The 23902-nt window shown below is 34.0% G+C and overlaps 1 long non-coding RNA gene across 1 annotated transcript in view; it reads left to right on the top strand.

The window, feature by feature from the left end:
* Window positions 1–23902, top strand: part of LOC141570731 (uncharacterized) — a 508310-nt gene that overhangs the window by 188384 nt on the left and 296024 nt on the right. The window lies entirely within an intron of this gene.

A 23902-nucleotide genomic window follows, 5' to 3' on the forward strand; every position in this document is an offset into this window, starting at 1 on the left:
ATAACTCCAGTCTGTGCCTCCATCTTACCTCTGTGTCTGCGTTTCTCTGTGTCTTCACATGGCATCCTCAGCCTGTGTCTCTGTTGTCTCTTCTTATAAGTACTCTGGTCCTGTTGGACTAGGGCCCACTCCAGTCAAGTATGACATCATCCTGACTTGATTACATCCCCAAAGATCCCATTTCCAAATAAGGTCATAGTCACAGCTACTGGGAATTAGGACTTCAACATATTTTTGAGGGGTGGGGGAGATAGTTCAACCCCAACACAATCACAAGTCTAACCCCAGGAAACCACTTATCTGTCTTTGTCGTTATGGACTACTATGATTTTTCTAAACTTTCATATAAATGATATACTAAAGTATGTACTATTTGAATCCGGCTTTTTTTTTTTTTTTTCCAGATTAGCATAGCAATTTTAACCATCATTCATATTTTCCAATATGTCTGTATCCTGTTACCCATCGGCAATGTGTGAAAAAAAAGTTGTTCAAATCTTTGCTAACACTTCGTGTCATCAGTCTTTTTAATATTATCCATTCTAGTGAGTCTGAAGAGATGATAAACTTTTAAGGCTTTAATGAACATTTACTTAATGAGCAGTGATGTTGAACACATTTTCGTAGGCTCCTTGGTCTTTTGTATATCTTCCAAATCTTATGTCCATTGTTTATTGGGTATTTTTTTCCCATCTCACTATCCAATTGATCCAGCACTAATTGTTGAAAGTGTTATCCTTTCTCCTTAGAATTGCTTTGGCACCATTTGTCAATATCAGTGGGTCATCGTATGTATGGGTCTATCGGTGAAATTTATTTCATTCCACTGAGACTACGTATGTGTTAGACTGTTTGACATTGACTCACAGTTCTTGCATGGGAGCTCTGGAGAACATTTCACATGTTTTCTTTCTGGTGATTCTTTCCTCAGCCTCCAATAGTTTCTTCACATATTCATACGAGTGCATGCACTGATCAGTATTCAATGGAACACTATAAGGAAACCCTCTGAAGATCTCTAAATCTTTCCTCTGTGCAGTTCTTTCTCAGTGCGTGTATAGCATTCTCCTTGGTACTCAGCACATGGATTCTGCCTGCCTTTCCCTCTGCAAATTCTTAACTATTTTCTCAACTCAACAGCCTTAGTTTAGGTTTTTCTATTTCCCTATATTGTGGCTTGATAACTCTCTCCAATCTGTAATCTGGGGCAATTGTAAGCTTTATCTTTTTTGTTTCCTTTGTCTCAGGGATAACGCTCTGGGCTGCCAGTTCTCCAAAATCTGAAAATTCTTTGTTTTATGTAATTGGTCAATTTTTTAATTGTTTAAGGTGAGATAGTATACTTAGTCCCTGTAGTTCATTCCAGCTAGAAGTAAACATCAACAGTTTTTAAAGATCACATCTCTAAGATATAAACTCTCCTTACAGGCTCCAGTGCAAACTTATTTCAGTCAAAATATTGACTTATGTGTTGTTTAATCCCATATTCATTAGGTATCCCCTTGACATGAAGTAATTGCTTAATAAATGTTGAATGACTGAATAAAGAAATAATGTATAAATTAATGAATGGATATGTTGACAATAAGATGTCATTGTTTTTAATGACAGAGGAGAACTTCATAATAGAAATGAGAAGAAGAAGAAAAAAAAAGGAGCCTGGTTTTTAAACAAAATGGAGCAAAAGAGAGAAGAGAAACATAGAGTTAGATAGAACAGTTTACAGAGTGCTTCAAAAAATGCCCAAATAGATATCTGCCCCCATCTCAGTCACAGATACCAACTCTCATTTGAAAACTATCCCTTTAAAATCCAGATGATAGTATTGAGAATATAATCTGAAAATATTCTAAAGCATTTTCCGGTAGGAATTTTACTTCCTAGAAGACAAACAAAATTATGTATAACATTATCTGACAACCATATAGAAATAGATTCACACACTTCAGTAAAAGAGCTTTATATTTGAATAATAGAAAGGTTTTAAAAATGATCTCTTAGAGTACTATTCTGCACTATCCAATTTTATAGGCTGTTGCTGTCGTTAAGGAACATGGCTAATGTATAAAGCTTGGTGACGGTCAGAGTGATGGAACCATTCCTGAGTAGAGTGCTAAGTTTTACTTAGCACTGGACACACAGCAGCTTAGTCATCTGTCACAGATTTCCTTGGATGTGGCTATTAGTAGAAACCTCTGACTCAACTCAACTCTAAGTCAAGATCTAATTTGCTACATGATGTGCTGTGATGGGATGTGAGAGAATCAATTTTCATTTTGGAGAAAATGGAATAAGTCTGCACCTGCAGTTGACATGGAGGTCACAACCTCATCCTGAGAATGCAGAGCGAGCCCCAGATGTTCCGAGCTGTATCATTTCTCGATTTGATTACTGTAATTCACTGAGTCTACACACCTGAAACTACTCACCCAGTGACTTCGGCTGGTATTGAACGAAGTGGATCAGCTATTTAAAACCGGCTATTCTAGAAATGGACACTTGAAACCTATATAATTTTAGTCACCAATGTCACCCCAATGAATTTAATAAAAAATAAAATAAAACCAGCTATTGATGATGACACTTCAATATAATTTCACAGACATGGTAGCGACTTAAATGAGACTACGCCACTATTTCAAGTGACCGAGTTGAGAAACTTGTCATCAAACACTGGAAATAGTCTGTGAACCTTCAAATGAAGTAGAACAAAGGTGCAGGGACTTCCTATATTAAATACTTACCAGGTATCAAACAGTGATCCGAGAGGCATAGAGAAGCAAACACAGCTGTGTAATTCGTGACTACAATGATCCTCTTACTTGGCTTTTGTTATTTGTGTTTTTATATTTGAATTTTGAAATTTAAAGAAAAACATCACAGCCATTCTACTTAGAAAATGTCATGACTGAATCAAGGCTAATTGATTTGAAAATCAAACTCAAGAATTTTTTTCAAAAGCATGCAGTTTTTTTATTTTTCTGACTACAATTTCAGTTGTACAGGGCAGGTTTTTAAACTTTTATTTTTATATTAAATATCATAGCAATACAACTTTTATTTATCCATAGTATGTGTTTTTAAGTTATACCATGTCATATAATAAGCTATTTACCACACTAAACATGTTTTAAGTAAACAAAGAATGACCTTTAAATATGAATGAGAACTGGCAAATAGATTCTTCAAAGACATAAATAAAATATGAGATGAAAACTATGTTCAAATGATAAAAATTTCCATGGAAACCACAAGTCAGCTATCATTGCTATCTTTATAATTAAAACACTGCACAATCTATGAGAGAGGAACTTTTAAAATACTAGAGAAAGAATAAGAACGGGAAGAAAATGGCCAGAACACTCCTCATTCTAGATCTTTCTCCTTTTATTCTTTTTGCCTATAGATTTGTTCAGAAATGATAGAGAGATTATGTAGTGATTTCTTTGATAGACTTGTATTGAGAGTGTTTCATGGATAGGGAATAAGTCAAAATGGGCAACATATGGGTCGGAGAAAGTGGGCTTGGACAGACATGCTTCCAGCACTTGCATACTACTTTTCAAAATAGTGGTAGAGAAATTGCCCCTCAATTTTTAGTTTGATTCAGACCTATGGGCAAACACACAGAAGTGGATTTGTAGGTATATTTATTTTGGCTGAATAGTTTTTGTAGAGGGTGCCAGACCATGGTCAGGTTTATGGGGGCGGATCAGCTCCTGGATGACAGAAAAGGCATGTGGAAGGAAGCTGCTCAATGCTACTGGGCTGGTGGCCAGAGCAAAAGCAGAAAGAAAGTTGGTTTGACTGAACCAATATGGTTGTCATTAGTAGAATCCAGCAGCTGGATGGAGATGCAAAGACACAGCTTGACAACTACTCCGCAACTTTTTCTGACTTGTGACGAGGCTGAGACTCCTCTGCATGACTTAATTAAAATTGGTGGTAATATGGAAAAACTCTTCTGTAGGTTAAATTACTTTGCAGGGTATGGATGAGTGGACTTGGAGAAAACTGGGTGAAAAATTTACTGTGGATTGTTAATAGAGAATTCTAATGAAATTATAGAACATTATAGTATGAGTGGCTCAATTTGCCTTTGAAATCTACCTAAAAATAAAGAGTGAAAAAAGAGGGAAGGATTAAGCCATGTTATTTATGGTGTATACTTGGTATGCTAGTGGTTAAGCCTGGACAGTCCAATGGAACTTTTTCTCCTATCGACAAATACATGAGATGGGGTCAACCATTCCCTTCCTGCGCCGATAAAATTGAGACTCAATAAGGTTAGGTAAGGACTATGTCACATTTACAGGAAGTGTCATATTCACTGTATGAACCAAGGTTTGTCTGACAAGCTCTGTCTGAGAAAATTCATGAGCTTTCAGAGAGATTTACACTTCTGATGTGCGTTTCTCCATGTCTGCTTCTCTTTCCAACACTACAGACCCATCCTGGATTGACTTTTAAGAATGCTTGTGAAGTGCATTTAATACATGAAAATGCTGCCAATTTTCTGCAAATATGAGCAGTAGAATTAGGTGTGGATAAAAAGCTGTTTGAGAGCCAAAGGAACTAAGTGATACTAATAAATGTACGCATTTTTTGGCCAGAGAAACAACTTTCAGATGCATCATTGACTTTTTCCCTCAAAATTGCAGGAAGTGATCATTTATGTTGTATATTATCTGTCTAATTTTCTAATGGCTAAATAATAAATCTTTAATTTTTGTCACTATCATAAATAGATATATGCTCCAAGTATTACTACTTATTTTTAATATTGTTTACTGATATTTTATTAGAAAACCAGTATATAATTATGATGATCAACTTGGACATTTAGAAAATGAATAAAAAATGATAAAAATAATGTAATTTCACTATGTAGATCAGGGGTGAGCAGATTATGTTCTGCTAGCCAAAACCTCAAATATTTATTGTTCTGTCCTTGATACAACGAATGTACAACCCCTGAGGATGGATAATATTTTGAACAATTGATTCTATTATTTTCCTATTTCTCTGTGTATTGTTTCCATTTACCAATATAGAATAAGCATTTCAATATCATTAAATAGTATATATTTATAATATTCTATATTTATTTATTTTCCTGGAATGAACTAAAAGCATGTGTGTGTTATATGTATTTACTTATACACATAATAGGTTTAGAGCTGCTTTGAAATTCTAATGAAATCTGGTGAAGTGAAAATTCAGCCCACATTGTACCTTTACATGAATTAGAATAAAACATTTTCTATCTCTGGACACTCATTGCCTCCTGCCAGGAGGTGATATGACAAATGTACTTGTCTGTGTTGATTATGGATATGAATTGAACCCTCTAATATTGTGTCATGCTCATTTTGCATGTGTATGTGTCACAAATCTGAACTTACGTTATACCCTTCTCAACACTGGTAAAGGAATGCCAAGGACAAATTTTATGATATGAGTAAAATTACCATTCAGAATTGTTTATAGTAAAATGAAAAAAAAAAGGAGGAAAGACAAATGCTGAGTACTAAGCCGACACATACATGCATGTAGATGCATACATATTGGTATACAAGTACATGCATACACAAAACACAAATACACACATATATATATGTATACCTATGTCAAAAAGGTTATTAATTTTTTTTAAAAAATCTAGATTCCTTGTAAATCATCTCAGTTGTTTTTATAGTTACTTGTGAGAACACATAGGTAATAGGAGATTTCCTGTTTCACCTGAAGTTCCATCTTCCATCCTACATATTGTGTGCACACAGTGTACCAAGGTCTGTCCTAGGTGCTGAACTATTGTAGCTCTGTTTTGGAAGTTTACAATGTGAGACACTTAACTAGACATTCAGGTGGAGTTATACAGCAGGCAATTAGATAAGTGAGTTTTGAATTTAAATGAGTGCTCTGTGTGGAGAGACTATTTTGATAAGCTCCTATTTGCCTATTGGAGGGGAGGGATTCCTGCTTGAAGTTATAGGCATGCACCGCTCCGCCCAGCGTGGAGTGGATGAGATCCACAGGAGTTTATTGGTCATCTATATTCACAGCTTGGGGGAGGAGACGCACGCAGGGCCAGACGGAGTTAATGGTAGGAAGGAGACCTACTTTGGACCAATGAGAGGAAACTCAGGAATTCTGCTCATCACCTTGATGGTAACTTTGCCATCTTCATCTCTCTGGATATGAATAAGAAACATGTAATCACTCCAGCTGTTGACAGTGACATAGCTACCAAATCAGTCTGAGAACAGAGCCAACACTCACAGGGCATGACAGACTAAAGACACACAGGGAAACAAATGTGAACTGATTATATTGAGACTCTCTGTGTCTTCCAGAAGTATTACTTGAGGCAAAACATTTCAATGATATCAGGGATAGAGTTCCTTTAAGTGGGTTGGTCATACACTTCACAGGATTGTTGAAAACATGACATGATGTCAGACCACCTTGCCCTCCGGGTCAGAGAACTTGTTCTCCCCATAGTTTCCACTCTGGTCCTTGTTCAGTGAAAAACGCCCGTCCTCACTGCCCCTAGTGAGATAATATTTAATAAAGTCCTTCTCTTTGCTTCTTACTCCTCTTGGTTTCTGCTTTGAAACATTATTTCGAATATTTGTACAGATTGCACACATTTTTCAGTTTTATTGTTCTTAATATTTTGGATTTATTATACATGGATTCACAATTTTATGCAGTTTACTCAGCGACTCTTTTTTTTTCCTTTTTTTTAGTTTCGGGTGTACAAAACAATGTAAGAGTTAGACATTTCACCCCTCACAAAGTGATAACCTCCCTCCCCCGATCTAGTTCCCCTCTGACATCATATAGATCTATTATAATCCATTGACTCTATTCCCTATGCTGTACTCCACATGCCGTGACTATATATGTATATTAAATTATAATTGACATACAATATTATTCAGCTTCAGCTTCAGGTTGACACTGCAGTGGTCAGGCATCTACACCTTCCATGATGTGGTCTCCCTAATATGACAAGATAATCAATAATCTTTACAACATTATCGATAATATTCCCTGTACTGTATTTCATATCCCCGTGATTATATTGTAACTACCAATTTGTACTTCCTAATCTCTTCACCTTCTCCCCCATCCCCACCCCTCCCCCATCCAGCAACCATCACTTTTTCCTCTTTATCTCTGAGACTATTTCTGTTTATTTTGCTTATTTATTCAGTTCTTTAGATTCCACATATTAGTGAGATCATATGGTATTTGTCTTTCTCTGACTATTTCACTTAGCATAATGTCAACCATTTTTTATTATTATAGATTCTATCTTTTTTGTGTGACAGAAAAGCCATGTAATTAATAAAATATTTTTTCCTTGTGTTTGCTACAGTATTTTGTTAAATCTTCGTGTTTTAAAAACTAAATTATACGGATCATTTTTTTATAAAGATTTAAAGTAGAGATATGAAACACTTTTCTTTTAAATTTCTAACTTAGAGTTGAGAATGTCTTTTCTGACTGATTTGAAAATACATTTTTCATAAATTAAAAACCCATGTATACATCTGTCTCTATCTTTTTTATTGTTATATTTATCCATTCAGTGTTTCTTATAAGAAAACTGGTCACTTTTAATTACTATAGTTTTATAGCACAATGAGATGGAATACAGTATATATAAAAATATTTTAGATATTTACACATTTTTTCTTCCCTGTGAAATTTAAATTTGATTTGCAATTATCCCACCTGAAGAAGAATGGTGATATTTTGTTTGGATTACAATAAATTGATGTATTATTTTGGCCTATCTTACATAGTTTATATGACCACTTCTACCTGTTTTAAAAGAGTAAAACTTTTTATGGTTTTGTTAATGTAGACTTTCCTAATTTCGTATAAAGTGTATTTCTACATAATTTAAAGTTTTATACCATCTCTGACGGGGATTTGTTTTTCATTACCTTAATTGGTCATTTCTGTTACATAATCTTGCTATTGTTTTTGCTTACCTACTTAAAAATCAATGCCCTTACTGAAATCCATGTACTCTAATGAATTTCCTAGGGTTTTCAATGTAGATAATCTTCATGTAATATAATGCTTTTGTTCCAATATGTATAACTCTAGTCAAAGCATGAAAAACAGCAATGAATATGGTTATTTATATCTAACATTATGTTTCTTTTATACAAGGGGTGGCAAAAAAATGAGTATTCATGACGTGTATTCATCTGTTGTTATCGGTATATATTGAGCACTACAATTTTAATACAGTTTTCTCCTTTCTTAAAATGTGTATACATTTTTTTGGCACCTTCTGTATTTTCGGTATGGATATTTATTTTGAGTTTCATATTTCTAATCACGTTGTAGAAATTTTCTTTAGATTCATTTATCTGAGCTTTATTTGTTTAATTGAATCAAGTGTGGATCAGCATATTTGGTAAAATAATGTTTATTTGATTTAATTTTAAGCATTAACGCAGTGACATGTTACAATGCTTCCAGTAGTAAAATTTCCTAGTATTCCTGAAAACTACCAGTCGTGCTCAGGCCACACTGCTTGTTTATGTAGTACAGCATTCCATTTGTTAAGATTTTGTTTCCATTTTTTCATCAAAATGCACTGATAAACTTTACCCACTATTTGTCCTACTTGTAATTTTATCTGAGATTGGCAACCGACTCCTGCAAAACACACTGTAGAACATTTGCCATTGTATGGGCTTTGGACGCGTGCATTCCAGTGCTTGAATCTCACTAACTTTGCCATTTCCGAGCTTGACATCTCAGGTAACCTAGTTATGTCTAAATCTCATTGTTTTCTCATATTAGAAATAGCATACCCATAGTGATTTGTGAGGATTGAATGAATTGAGATAATACTGGCAAACCACTTTTTCCAGTGACTGGAACCTCAATATTAGTCAATAAATATCAGTCAAAAAATAGTATTAATAGTAATCATACCATCTCTATATTTTTTTATTAACTTATATTTAGAGGACATAGTCTAAATTGATCAGTTAATAATCAAAGCAGTCTTTCTTAGACATTGTGTGGGTTCCTGCTTTCAGACATAGCCAAACAAGAAAGGTGTAACACTTCAGATATCCATCAGCTTGTTAGAAAAAAGGAGGTCATCACAATTAGTAAGATATCTTTTTCTGTTGAAGAACTTGTTTTTCATGGTTTTATGGCAGATATGGATTAGCTTAGGTAGAGCCGTCATAGTTTGGGTATCACAACTGCACTAGCCAGTATCAAAAAATCTGAGACACCCCACCCCGCCACCCCACCACCCCCAGCTTTGACTACCATGGCTGTCCTCACTCATTATATACCACAGGTATACCCATCCTGGAGTCTGGATATGTTTCTTAGATATGCTACCAGTATCATAATGAGCCCCAACTCTGAGCCTTAACCTCCAGTCATTGACATTCTGAGTTAAGTGCTTTTTCTGGGCAATCCCACTAATACTCAGAAAAATACACAGTAAGTTGATCTGCCTTCATTTTGATTCAGTTAGCAATGTTTCTAAGATACCTTCCCTGATGACTAACACCATTATTTTGTGAAATTAGTAGTTCTGTTTTTCTCCCTGCTTCTACATCCCATTTACCATCTCATTGAGGAAAAGATTGGAGGATAATTAATAGGTTTCCATCCTAGTCTTAATGAGAGTCATCGTTTTGTTTTGCACCAACCAATAGCCATTCGTGTTTCATTATTACAATTACTAGGTCATATGGTTGGTTCCTCAGAATTACCAAAAAAGAAAACTAAGTAACACCCGAGACTGCAGCATCTGCTCTCACCAATTTAATTTCTTCGTAGTAATTTCTTCATAGATAAAAGTGCATTCTGTTTTAGAACAGTTGGAGAACCGCTGTTTTGACAAAATTGATCCCTGCCAATGTTATGTCCTGATGTTAAATGAGTCAACAGTCTCATTTTATGCTCTTGTCCGGAAAACCTGTTAAAGGCCATACCAGCGACTCATATTGAAGGAGCATATCTTTGCCTATTATAGTAAGTGCCACTCCTAGTGCAGAAAAGACAACACATGGTAAGTGGTTTAGAATACGTATATCTCATGATGCTTATGTAGCAGAGCAACACATGGGTTAGTAAAATGTATGCGTAATATAACTATTTATATATAAGTTGAAACTTTAACCATAGAAGTGTGCTGGAGATAGGTATAAAAAGTCAAGGAAAAGAGAAAGAAAGCTAGCTGGGTGACTGGAGTCTTTGAATCTATGCAATATGTGTTTTCAGGTTCTTAAGACTTTTGGGGAAATACATAACTACTGATAGTCAGACAGGTAAATAGCCTGAAATCACTGAGCATTTTTCATTAGAGAGCCTATACTTATTTTATAAGGGCCTAAGACATATATACATATATACACACATGTATATAGATTTATACACACAGATACATGTCCACATTTTATATGTATGTTTTACATACATTTTAATAAAATTTATATTATAAGCTTTATTATAATTTGCTACATATTTATATTAATTAAGAGCAATGATATGCTTAGGGTCTATCCAATATTAGCAGAAATTTTGTATTAGACACATACAGACACTCAGCTTAGAATGATTTCCCTTAGAATGATTTTCATATCACTGAAGAAGGTTAAATATTATATATTGAAGTGGTCTACTTTCAAATACCCCCACTCTAATAAAGCCAAAATATCATCTTTAACATTTAGCAAATAGTTCAGTTGACTTCTTTTTTCTTTCTCCTTTGTTTTTAGTATTACATAAATTCAACACCATAGTCAGCATTATAGCTAATTATCCTAAATTTGACCAAATCATTTTCTGTTGTTTTGTGTTAAAGTTCTAAGTAAGTAGCAGTTTGTTAAGGAGATTTTGGGATAGAAATAAAGGCCCGTACCCCAGATCTTTCCCATTACCTGAGCAAATTTTTTAGACACCTTCTTCTCCATTTTAGAAGTTCTATGACAGTTGTGTTTCTCTGGATTTTTATGTATGATAGTCATCAATTAGGAGAGTAGTTATTTCCACACCTTAGTTATATGGTTGCTAACAAGTGCATCACTGAAAAACGCTAACCAAAATAGAGGACTACAGTTACACAAAGGAAAAGATTATTCATGGTTTTGCGTGAGAACTGTTTTCCAAGGAAGATAATCACGTATTCCTAACACTTTGTATCTCTCTTCTCTTGTAGTTACAGCATTTTACCAGGAGGCCCTGGTCAATATATCCCTCTAAACATAATTTCATGCAAACGTCATAACATGTTCCATCATGCTGATTTTTTCTTTCTCTGCCCAATATCTACTGAGATGTCTCTCACTTCAGAGCTTTTTCATTCAATTCAAAAATCCTTTCTTTGGCTTTTCACATAACTGGCTTCTCATGAACCAAGATGTACAACTAGGTCCACCTCCCAGAGAAGCCTTTCACACACACCTCTGTTGAATGCCTTCTTACGTTTTTTGACAGCTGAAGCTTATCTCATGTTCATTTATATGGGTTTGAAAAATTAAAAATTTAACTTACAAATGTATTTAATTTTTAAAAATTGTTTATCTTCAATAGAATGTAGGCTCCAGGGCAAGCAGTGAACACTTGTCTTGTTCCTGGCTTTTGACAAATGCCTGGAAGACAATGTAGGTATGCAATCAATACTTACATGTTCAATGAATGGATGGATACATGAAAGGATGAGTAATGACAAGCTAAATGTTTGTGACGAAGTGGTGATAGCCACAAAATCTCTCAGAAAAGTAAAAATACTTCCCTTTTTAAAAAACTGATTTTTATTCAAATACAACATACATGAAAAATAGAACACAAAATAAAGTGTATATCTGGCCAAAAATTGTTCATATAACACATCCATACAAACAACATACAAATTAAGGGAAAAAAATATTATCAGCACCCAAAAACCCCAGTTCATGCTCATTTTATTCATTACACTAGGCATGATCCATAAAACCATGAATTTCAGGTGTATTAAGTATTTAAACAGACTGGATATTTCCTGCTCAATATATTTTTGTAAAGATGAGAACTCTCTAAGCATTGTTCCTTTAGCAAATCTTATTAGCATGTTTACAAAGAGGTGGATCTGTTTCATTCAGTCATTTCTTCCAGAGTCCCCTAGGAGGGGGATTATAGTCTGTTACTAAATCTTTCCTAGGACATAAACATTTATGGAAGAAAATGGCCAAAACCATAATCAACATATCAAAAAAAATTATTATTTCGGGATCAAGCCATTGCAAATTATAACAGTGGCATTCTAATTTCAACAAATTAATTTTTTTGTCTGTTTTAATTATGATCACTTGTTGAAATTTAATCTAATCCTGGAAAACAATTTGACAGTTTGTATAAAGATTCTTTAAAGAATGTTCATAAGTTATCAATAAGTTATCTCCTAGGATATTACCAAAGGGAGTTACCGTAATATATGGAAAATGGTAAAATATTCCAACACAATCTTAATATTCAGCATCATGTGTCAAAAACTACAGCATGGTAAAATATATCCTGATTTTCTCTGAAAATAAAGTTTGACACCATTTAAAATACTATAGCGACTGTAAGTGACACAAAAATTTCCTCATGGTAGAATTTATAATAAGACCCTTAAAAAGTCTCATAGCTTTAAGTAGTAATTTAGCCTCCTGAAAATTATCTAAGAAAATGTAGAAACACTGAAATATATTAAAATACCCCAAACTATGCAATGATAAAAAGAATAACTGTCAAACAATTGGAGAATAGATGTATAAAAATGCTAATTGTCTACACAAAGCTATTACGCAACAGTTGTGCTGAGAAAAATTATAAATTGCTCCTAATAAGGTTAAATTTTTCAAAGTATGTAAAAGTACACGTAGCAAAAATTTTAAAAACTAATTTTAAGATTAAACTACATGAAATCTTTGTGAACAATTTGAAAAATAGAAAAAATGGATGATTTTCTAGTTAAATATAAATTACCAAAGACACCTCCATGATGACAATATTTTATTATTATTATTATTATTATTATTATTATCATCATCACATTGTAGAATATACTCCAGACTTTTTCCTTCACATCTTAGTTTTTCTACACAATCGCTTTGCAATTTTTTTAAAAAGTAATAATTTCTGACATTATTGTCACATGACCTTTTATCACCCCTGTTAGAATGTGAAAAATAATAATAATAACAATATGTAGTCTATGTGTTCCTTGGTATTAAAGTACAAGATAGTTTATTTCCTTTACAGAAGTTCCTAAAAGAGTGGAGGTAATTATACTAAGAGTCTATGTAAATTCCAACAGTGAAAGTAAATCAATTCTCCCAATGAATTTCAATAAGTTTCTAAATTCTTGTGAGATGAGATATTCATTTCTTTGTGCACAGAGTTTATAAAAATTACTCAATTGGCATAATAAAATATCAATTTGCATTCCATTAGGAAAATTTTCATTCTTTTTATTTGCTTCATAAACAAACTGGTTGGAAAATATGAATCCAAAAATGAACATAGATTTAATGCATGAAAGGTAATAAAAAACACAATTTTCAAGTACCAACTTTCCTATTAAATTTTTTGTATTGTCTTTTAAATTTAGTAAGATTATATATATAATATTTTAGCTAAAACATCTTGTATATTTAAACAAGGAACTGAATGTTATTTTTATTTATGCCAAATATTGAATCTTGTTCATGTACATAGCTTTAAAAAATAAGAAAATAAGATCCAGAGTTTTATAGCAATATTTAACTTGCCCACATTTCATCAGAAATTGCTCTTCACCAAGAACCATAAAAATCTCAATTTGAATGACAAATGAAAATAAGCAAATGCCTAAAATAAGATGACAGAGATGATAGAATTATCTGACAAAGACTTTGAAGCAGACATCATAAATATGTCTTATGTCAGTTGTTGCAATGCTTTTTAATATTTGTTATATATTCATCAAGAACTATAACCTTTTACCATGATAAAGTATCCATCTTTGTTTTTTCATTCTTTAGGTTTTTACCTTTTAATATATAATAATAGTGTCCTCTGCTTTCTTGTGATTTTTGTTTTCCCAGTATTTCTTCATTTATATTTTTAACCATTCCAAATTAATTTATTTACCTATTTTCAAAGTCCTTTTTATGTTTTCTGGGTTTTTTTGTGTGTTTTTTAAATTTTCTTTCTATTTTTTATGGCATAACGCATTGGAGTATTTTTCTCTTGAGGTCTTTCTAGTTTAAACTTCATTTGTAAAATAGTTTATTTAATTTTCAATTTTATCTAAGTGTGTAAGATCTTTTTTTCAAGTCCTTATTTTTGCTAATTTTTAAAAATGTCTAATATTTTGTAATATTTTTATTTCACAGTTTCATTCTATTGAAATATTTAACTGTTCTTCAAGTATTATTTCAAAATGTTCTTTATTTTGTAGCTATGACTTTGTAGTACACCTTCTTTGTACAAATACTTTTTTGTACCCATGGACCTAATAGATAATTAGCTGCTAAATCCAATGCACTTATTTGCTGGTTTAATAGGAAACTCAAAGTGAAAACAACTTTCGCCATATAATAGTTGTTGTTTGCCCCAATCTTTGTATCTGAAAAAGCGAGTCCTGTGTGGTCTTCTTTAGTTCATTATTTAAGTTGGCTCATAAAAAATAGTACTAATCCCCACTTCAAAAAATCCTTTTTTATAGCTAAGTGATTAATTTCCTTGGAAACATACACATAACCTTTCTAACCATATATAGAATATTATTGAAGTCTTTTAAAGTACCAAAACGAAATACACACTCAAAAATATTCATCTGAAAACACAGTGTCTTAGGTCAGAAGACAAGTTTATTTTTTTGTTTTGTTTGTTTTTCTTTTTCCTTACAACATCCCACTGTGGAAGAAGAAAAGAAGAACAAAGAGAAAGAAACCCGCACAAAATAAGTAAATAGCTTTAAAAAAAAAACCCAAAAAAAAACCTGGTAGTCTACTACAGGTACATAAGCTGCATTAACTTCATTCAGTTAAATTATCAATCTCATGTTTCTTTTGTCTTTATTGTTTGAAAAACATTTTCTGTAGGACTCCTTTATGAATGCTAGATAGCTCTTATGTGTTAGCTTGTGGACAACTGAAAGCATTTCATTTAGTTATGTATAATTTTGAATTTCTTCCAGGTTTTACCGACACTAAAAGTTCAAGGCATTTTTCAACAGTAAACTGTAACAATTATATCAAAAGTAGCATTCATGTCAATTGAAACATGATAAATATGACATCAGTTTAATGGGCCCCTTTGATAATAGTGAATGAAATGTTAAAGAGTGCATGCTTTCCTTTCTGTGTGCTGGTATACATTCTAATGTGTCACAATTTTACATTTGATCAAAAACTAGATACATGAAGGTTACTATTTCAATTACCAGTTTGTGGAAATAACTGTATGTTTGGTTACTGACACATGGAAATGATGAAGTCAAACAGATGAAAAGATGTCTATGTTTATGAGATGTCTGTGTTTAAGAAACCACAGACATTGGTTTAAAACGTATTGTGCTGATCGGGTAGCCTCCTTCAGCATTTCTTGTAGTGCAGGTCGTGTGTTAGAAAATTCCCTCAGCTTCTGTATGTCTGGAAAGGTCTTTATTCCTCCTTCATGTCTGAAGGATATCTTTGCTGGATATATTATTCTTGGCTCATAATTTCTCTCTTTCAATAGTTTGAATATTTTGTTCCACTCCCTCCTGACTTGTAGAGTTTCTGCTAAAAAATTTGATGATAATCTAGTGGGCTTTCCCTTGTAGGTTACCATCTTCTTTTCCCTGGCTGCCTTGAGGATTCCTTCTTTGTCGTTGATTTTTGACAGCTTCAATACAATGTGCCTTGGAGAAGGCCTGTGGGGGTTGAGGTAATTAGATGTTCTATTTTCTTCTTGTTTCTAGGATCCAGTTCTTTCCACAAGTTTGGGAAGTTCTCATCGACTATTTGTTTGAATATATTCTCTGTTCCCTTCTCTCTTTCTTCTCCTTCTGGTATGCCCATTCTTCTTATATTGCTCTTTCTGGTGGAGTCAGAAAGTTCTTGTAGAGTTCTTTCGTTCCTTTTAACTCTCAAGTCTCTCTCTACTTCGATCTGTGTCATTTCCAGATTTTTATCTTCGATGTCACTGATTCTTTCCTCCATCTAGTCAGCTCTATTACCTAACCTGGCTATTTCATTCTTCATTTCTTTTGTTGAGTTCTTAATCTCCAGAAATTCTATTTGGTTCTTTTTTAAAATTTCAATCTCTTTGGTAAAATGTTCATTTTGTTCTTTGGTTGTGTTTCTGAGTTCATTAAACTGCCTGTCTGTGTTTTCTTGCATCTTTTTGAGTTTTTTCAGAACTGCAGTCTTCAATTCTCTGTCTTTTAAGTCATATATTTCCATGTATTTAAGTTCATTTTCTGGAGACTTTTCATTTTCTTTCTGAGCTGCCTTGTTACCTTGGTTATTCATGGCAGTTAGTAAATTATTGTTTCTCTTCCTAGGCATCTTGGTTGGAAGACGTCTTTCCTTTACTTTCCAGTAGGTGTTGGTAGAATGCTTTATTTTCTTTCCAACTGCAGCCTTTAATTCTCTCTCACACTGTAGTGTTATATTTTCTCTGCACTGTTCCGACTTCTCACACAATGGGAGGGATTCCCTGGAAGGTGGGCTTCTCCTCTGTGAGCAGGACAAATAGTAACAAGTGTTGGAGAAGCTGTGGAGAAAAAGAAACCCTCATGTACTGCTGTTGGGAATGCAGAGTGGTGCAGCTGCTATGGAAGGCAGTGTGGAGATTCCTCAAAAAATTAAGAATAGAATTACCAAATGACCCAGCAATTCCTTTCCTGGGTATCTACCCAAAAAAATCCGAGAACATTTGTCTGTAAAGATATATGTGCTTCAATGTTCATTGCAGCTTTATTTATAGTGGCTAAGACAAGAAAACAACCAAGTGTCCTTCGATAGGTGAATGGATAAAGAAGTTATAGTATATATACATAATGAAATACTATTCTGTCATAAGAAAAGATGAAATAGCACCATTTGCAACAACATGGATGGATCTTGAGATTATAATGCTAAGTGAAATAAGTCAGACAGAAAAAGTAGAGAACCATATGATTTCACTGGTATGTGAGATATAAAAATGTAAACAACAAAAGAACAAGACAAATAAACGAAGAAATAAAAACTCATAGACACAGACAATAGTTTAGTGGTTACCAGAGGGTAAAGGGAAATGAGGGTGTTATAAGAGAGTAGAAGAGAGTAAAGAGGGTCAAAAATATGGTGATGGAAAGAGAACAGACTCTGGGTGGTGCACACACAATGTGAGATATAAATGATGTATTACAGAGCTGTACACCTAAAATCTATGTAACTTTACTCATAGTTGTCACCCCAACAAACTTTAATTTAAAAAAAAATTGTGTTTTGATAATGCTTGGGTGTACAACCTCCCTAGAAAACCAAATAGGCTGGGAAAACTTCAAACTCTATGGGGGACTTATTCATCAATGCTCTTCCTGTGGGACCAAAACGGTATCAAATAGGAAGAACCTCTCAGACCAGGTTTGATTCAGATGATCGTGGAGAACAGTGAAAAATGAAGGACAAGGGAGTTCCCTCCAGAGAATAGAATTGCTGCCACTCATGGAAGGTTCCCACTTGCAGTGCTGTGGGCCAGCTATCTCCAGAGCTGAGCACACTATGATTTCCTGTTACTTTGGCCCTACATCTTCACTTCATCCTATTTCAAAAAGGCGTGTGTGTGAGTGCGTGCGTGCGTGTGTGTGTGTGTGTGTGTGTGTGTGTGTGTGTGTGTGTGTGTATACATACTGTGGAGGTAAAATAACTTTATTTAAAAGCTCATACATTCCAAATTAAGGATGTTTGGGATAGAATGTCGAGTTTTCTGTGCATCAGCCATACGTCCTGGACATTAAGGCTGGATGCAGTGGTGACATCTTAATCCATTTGGGCTTTTGTAACAGAAACACCATAGACTCGGTGGCTGACAAACAACAGAAATGTATTTCTCACATGGCTGGAGGCTGAGATGTCCCATATCTGAGTGCCCACAGATTTGGTGACCGGTGAGAGCCTCGTTGCTGGTTCACAGATGGCCCTCTGCTCTTGGCTGTGTCTTCACGTGGTGGGGAGGGGAGAAGAGCTCTCTGGGGTCTCTTTCAGGACACTAATCCCACGCATGACGCTATGCCTTCATCACCTAACCGCCTCACAAAGGTCTCTCCTCCAAATACCGTCCCATCATGTATTAGGTTTCAACCTATGAAGGTAGGGGGCACAGACATTCAGTCAGTGCAGACGGAATGGGACTTTGGGGCTGTTTTCTTTGTCAGGGATTCACTGAGTTCTGTGTGTGGTTCAAAACGGCTGCAAAGGACATTTAAAGACCTGGAGGGAAGATTACATCAGAGGCCAGCAATGGTTACTAGTGAAACCATGTGTTTCTCTACATTTCTCACCCACCTTGAAGAGGTAGGCTGTTGTGCTTTGTAGCTAATAACTGGCCAATGGCCTGTAGCAGAAATGCAGGCCAAAATATTTAGGATGTGCTCTGTTTTCTATGCTCTCTTTTCATGACTCAGCAGTTGTGAAAAACATTGTGCAACGGTAGAACTGTCAGACTTGGTCCCTTTCATAACCAGTGTGTGTCACATGCCCTGACTAAGAGACATATCTCTGTCATTTTAAGTGTCCAAGAGTGGATGGTGTCCTTTGTTTGTTTGTTTCATATTTTTAAATCTCAGCCTGGAGCATTTTAACAGGTTATCATAATTCGTCGAACATTTTATGGTTCATCAGATTTGTTTTTGGGTTTTTATTTAGGTTCTTCTTCTTATTTTTTTTAATATATGCAATAGTCCCCCCTTATCCCCAGTTGCACTTTCCATACTTTCAGTTACCCAAGGTCAATGATGGTCTGAAACTATTAAGTGGAAAATTCCAGAAATACACAATTCATAAATTTTAGACTGTGCACAGTTCTGAGTAGCCTGATGAAATCTCATACCATCCCACTCACCCCACCCCGCCCCGGGACAAAATCACGCCTTTGTCCAGCATATCCACGCTGCCCAGTAGCCACTTAGTAGCCATATCATTGAGCAGACCAACTGTTGCAATATCATAGGGCTTGTGTTTAGATAACCCTCATTTTACTTAATAGCAGCCCCAAAGCACAAAACTTGTGATGCTGGCAACTCAGATATGCCAAAGAGAAGCCATAAAGTGCTTTCTTTAAATTAAAAGGTGAACGTTCTTGACTTCATAAGGAAAAAAATCATATTCTAAGGTTGCTGAGATCTATGGTAAGAAAAAATATTTGTGAAATTCACTAATTTATTAAACTTTATCAGAGGTATGTATTTGTGGGGGAAAAAACATAGCATCTATAGGGTCAGTGCTGAGTTTTCAGGCATCCACTGAGGGTATGAGAATATATCCCCCACAGATAAGGGGTGACTATTCCATATAAGAAACGGTTTCTAATAAGCCACTTTTCTTTATAGTACTTCCTTCCATGTTATTGTTTAGATTACAAGTATAGATAAATAAAATATAATATATACTCATATTTATAAACAGAAGTGAGGAAAAAAAGTCTATTTAATTTTTATCTTATTTCAAAATCCTAAAGAGGAAATATGTAAGGACATTTTAGCAAGTTGCAAAAGTTAATTTTGAAATCATATATTTAAAATAAATAATATTCAATAAGTACTACTAAAATATGACCTTTATGAATTAGGAAGGAAAATATACACGTTCTCTCTCCCACTAACTTTAGATAGCACATTCTCTAAAATCTTCAGATATATCCAGTGGTAAAATTTAACTCTGTAAAATTGAAAATGTAATGTTACATTATACAATCAGGTTTTTTTTCTTTCTTTGTTTTGTTTTTAAAGTGTGTCTTTAATTTGGTGTTCAGTGTTTTCTAATACTATTCTTAAATCCATTACCATCATTAACTCATAAAACTTCACCCTTCCCACAAGACACTTAGCAATTACTGCAGTCCCTGGACTTAATTGATATCATTAATGGTTTAGAAAAGTCACCTTTTAAAAAATGTCTGCAATGACCACTTATGTTTTTCATCTGGCTTATTATGGTTCTCAGTACTTACTTGAAGGCTATAGGGGGGAGTGTTTGACACCTTACCATCAGTCATCTAAGACGAGGTACACATTTTCTTCATTACACCAATTATTGATGTTCTGCCCATTGTCACCACAATAAACTTTAATTTAAAAAAAAGTATGAAAAGAATACATCTTTCCCCCCACTGTTAAAAGAAACAACCTTACACTCTTAAACAATGAGCATTCCAGGAATACTGATACCGTAATAACATATTTGCAATGTGCCTTACCTCTCACCTCCAAATTTTAGTTTTTCTAATGCAATAAGTATGGGTGGTTTGAGTATATGGACGTGTGTGTGCGCGTTTGTGTGTGTGTAAAATCCTGTGAACCAGACATGTCTGGCCTAATCAATTTAGTGAATATCAGTTCATCAAAAGACAGCCGGACAAAAGTTTGATTCACCAAAACTTTACATATGTTAGCTACTTATAAGTTACAAATTAAATTTTCAAATTGAGTTCAAATAACTTTGAAAATTCCTTTGAAGTTTTAATTTCCCAATAGCTCTTTTATGGGAGCAATTGTGTCATAGTTGCTTAGTCAACATTTCCTGTCATGTTGAATGAAGTGATAATTATATGTTGACATCAGCTTCTAAATGCTGAGCACATTTTTTATGCTCAAAACTATGCTAAGTAGTGTTTCTATCAAACAAGCTAACAAATTGGTAAATGAAGAAATTAGAAAAAGAAAACTAGAGTGAAAATGTATTGAAAGAAAAAAAAAAAAAACTTACCCTGAGTATTATGCTCAAATTTCAAAATATATGAGAAATTCTCATTTTGCAATATATTCTACACTGAAATTAACTAAATTTTGGCCTGTGGTGGCAAAATGATTTCAGCTATGCTAATATTAATTTTATTAAATCCCATGATAACGTTAAAGAATATCACTGGTATAAAAATATCCCATGCCACAGTGAATGCTAAAGTAGGTGTTGTGGATGTACTTTTGGTGAATAAATAGTTGGCAATGGCCATTTTTCCAATGAAAAATCACTCATATTTAATGCTCACATATAATTCTATTAGGCAATGCTACCGTGCCATCAGAAGAAATAAATAGAGACAGAGAGAGTTTATGTGGTTTATCCAGATGCATTCTTCTAATAGTTTGAATGTAGACAATTACCTTTGTAGTGTATTGTTGATAGATTTTTACTGAATTGACTTTCTGACACTTTTCTTTCCACAATTGGTCAGTTCACTAAATTTTTTTCAAATTGATTTCATTAAACATATTCCCCACAATTAGATCTTGTTCGCATTTTTGGACCCTATTAGGAAAATAATGACCTATCAAATGTTTAGTAAAATTAGAAAATGGCATACAGTTTTCAATCATTTGAATGTTTTGTTTATATTTTTATCTAGCATCTATCTATCTATTTATCTATCATTAATCTGGCATGTACTAAAGTTAAATAAAGTTGAGATAGAAATTTTCAATATCAGAGTTGAGTAGAGGTCTCCAGATGTACCTAGTAAAACAGGTCAGGGAATTAGTGTCGCTGTAATTCAAGGTTGATTAAGTTCTTGGTTATAATTATAGATAATGTGAATATATAAACAAATAGACCAACATTTTCTTTATATGTCAAATTTTAATTTATTAATTGTCAATGAATAAATATTTTTCCAAATACCTGCAAATGTATCTACAATTGGGGGCACCATTTTCTTGATTTTTAAGTCACAACATACCTTTAATTAGGGCATGAACAACTGACTGCTTTTCAGTTAAGTGTTCAGCTCTAGACATCAGAGCCTATTACAGATTCTGGCTCAGGTATAACATTTTATAGAGTTTGAAAATTAACAATGAGTAGACCCTAGGGGAGCCTAATAGCCAAGTCCTTCCTCTAACCTTATGTCTCAATTTGATAACCCTCATACACTCAAATACTCTATAACTTTCAGACAATAGTGAATACATATCGCACAAGCCTTATACTTTGTGACATTCCGTGCATCAAAAAATAGAGAGTGTCTCAATCTTTTATATGTAATTATGTCTGTATAATATAATTTTCTGCCCCCTTGGTGTGATTTCTAATGTTTCTTCTTCCTTTTCTGTTTTTGCATTCGACTATGTCTCTGTTGGTCTTATTATTGTTAAACTATGTTAAGTTTCTTGTAAATGTGTTGTTATTTGTAATATCATAAATATGTATTTTGCTGGTTATTTTTCATGGTAACCTAAAATGCCACAATTGGAGTGTTTAGAATGTTAAAATGTGGAGTGGAAACTTCCATGCTTTGATTTCTGCAAGCTTATTTATGACATTTATTTATTGTATGTTATTTCCTCGTTTTTCTCTGGTTGGATCATGTTGCTTTTCATTTCAAAATTTCCCATGTTAATTTGCAAATTTTTTTCATTCCATTTATGGATACCTCCCTTTTTCTTCTTTATACTGCAACATGAGTCTGAATTATTTGCTCAATGTTGATACTTTATTTCAAACAGGGAAGTATATTTTATTATTATCTGTTCTCCATCAATTTTATTTTCATCTTTTTATGCCGTATCTCTTTTATATCTCAAAGTCTTTTTACCTTCTGCTTCATGAATTCCATTCATTTAAGTTTTTGATTTATGCTTCGATTCATGGCCTGAAAGATGAAGGGCAAGCAATATCTCAGATATTTAACTGATGCGTGGCAGTCACACCCCTGAATGACCTGATGAGTCACACCTGTAATAACTCCCTGTCTCTTTAGTGCAGGTGGAAATTGATACTTGCTTTTAGTCAACAGAATATAACATAACACATGGGATAGTCACTTGCACAATTATTTGCATTATGTAAGATTCCACCTTAGAAGTCTGGAGGAAAGAATTTTCTTCCTGAACGTTAAAGAGTGAGCTGCCATGTTGTGAGAAGGCTTACGAGAGGGCCGCATGGCATATGTTACAGGCAGCCTCAGGGAGCTGAGAAAACCCCTAGCTGACAGCCTGTTAGCAAGCAGGGACCTCAGCCCCATAGCCGTAAGAAACTGAATTCTGCCAAAAGCCACACAATTTTGGAAGAGGACCCTGATTCGGGAAAGGAACACAGCCCAGCAGACACCTGATTATAGCCCCTGAGTAGGGGACCCAGTTAAGCCATGCCCAGACTCCTGACCCGCAGAAACTGTGAGATTATAATAGATGCTATTTAAAGCCAATAACATTGTAGCCCTTTGTTAAGTAGCAGTAGTTAAATAATACATAAGGACTATTTCTTGTTGGTGGTGTTTTTTATAGTATATTGTTTTCCTTCAATCTTAGTGCTCTAAAATTTTATGTATTTATTTATTTATTTATTTATTTATTTATTATTTTAATTTTCCCCAGCTTTATTGAGGTATGATTGACAAATTAAATATGTATATATTTAGGTTGTACAATGTGATTTTTTATTTTTTTAAGTTGTACAGCATGATTTAATATATTAGGTTGATACAAAAGTAATTACAGTTTTTGCAATTGTTTTCAACCTTGTAAACCGCAATTACTTTGTACCAACCTAATACATATACACTGTGAAATGATTGCCACAATCAAGTTAATTAACACGTCCATCATCTCACACACTTACCATTTTTTGTGTATATGGTGAGAACACTTAAGATCTACTCTCTTAGCAAATTTCAAATATACAATACAGTATTACTAACTATAGTC

Source organism: Rhinolophus sinicus, chromosome 3, assembly GCF_057876585.1.
Source record: "Rhinolophus sinicus isolate RSI-liver-muscle chromosome 3, RSI-T2T, whole genome shotgun sequence".
Taxonomy (NCBI): domain Eukaryota; kingdom Metazoa; phylum Chordata; class Mammalia; order Chiroptera; family Rhinolophidae; genus Rhinolophus; species Rhinolophus sinicus.